The sequence below is a fragment of the Ailuropoda melanoleuca genome, chromosome 15, assembly GCF_002007445.2.
Source record: "Ailuropoda melanoleuca isolate Jingjing chromosome 15, ASM200744v2, whole genome shotgun sequence".
In the NCBI taxonomy this organism is placed as follows: Eukaryota; Metazoa; Chordata; class Mammalia; order Carnivora; family Ursidae; genus Ailuropoda; species Ailuropoda melanoleuca.
The window spans coordinates 65,020,466-65,021,503 of NC_048232.1; the positions used below are offsets into that span (position 1 = coordinate 65,020,466).

Sequence of the window (1,038 nt, forward strand, 5' to 3'; positions counted from 1 at the left end):
CACCACAGCCCTGGGGCTGCTGGCTGCCACCACACCAATCTCAGGTTGGATACGACCTGTCCACCCATTCTCCTTTGTCCATGCTGTAATCATGGGCAAGCATTTACAGTCACTAAGACAAGACAGAATGAGAGAAGGTAAAAACCAGAGAAGTGAGATAAGAGACCCACGGGGAAGAAGCAAGTCCGTCTAAGGGCCTAACAACTGAGGGGTTCAGTTCCGGATGCACATGGGGAAAGGCACTCAGTAGAAAAGCCATGAATCTGCCTGGAGAAAAAGGGAAGACCACCCTTCTGTAGGCTGGGTGATCACGCAGAGAGAACAAGGTGCTGCCCAGCACGGCCCTTTAGGGGATACCTCTTTTATGTTCTACCAAAAAATGTGAGCTTTGTATCGCTTTGCGGCTAGTAATACAAACGACACCACTAAGCCATCTTCCCTCCTGCTGCTCTGTGGTGATCGGACACGTGCTTGCAAAATATCATGCCACTCAGTAAACATGGAACCCTGGGAAGCCAAGCAAATCCCTGGACCCTAGCACCCAAGACCTCGTTTTCTTGCTAAAGGAGCTAACCTGCACTGGAGAAGTACGTAAGCTGTGCTAAGCTTCCTTATCATGACACAACGAACACACTCATGTGGACACCTATGCAGAATATTCAGTACCTCTGGTTTAGAAGAATGCCACTTTCCCTCCCACTACCTGCTAGAAAGGAAAGATCTTTGAGCTCTCCATAGAGTGCCCCAAAGGATATTTTATTGGTAAAGTGTCTTCATAAAATGTTTGTTCTAATTAGTTTAGACAAAGAACACCTCCTTCTGTAGTTGGGGTCTGACAAGAGTACACCGTGAACTTCTTTCAAGTGTGTGTGTCAGAAAAATCTTTCCAGGAAAAGGACTGAACGTCTCCAAAGTTCACGATGTCCAGGACAGGAACTGAGTCACTAGTTTAACCATGAAGGTTTTATTGTTCCCTGCCTCTTCCTCTCTTAGCATCACTGACAAAAGAAACTCAACAGCATCAGAAGTTCTAGTTCT

General features: G+C 46.5%; 1 protein-coding gene across 1 annotated transcript in view; it reads right to left on the minus strand.

Moving 5' to 3' along the window:
• TMCC3 (transmembrane and coiled-coil domain family 3) overlaps window positions 1-1,038 on the minus strand; it is a 67,865-nt gene that overhangs the window by 23,292 nt on the left and 43,535 nt on the right. The window lies entirely within an intron of this gene.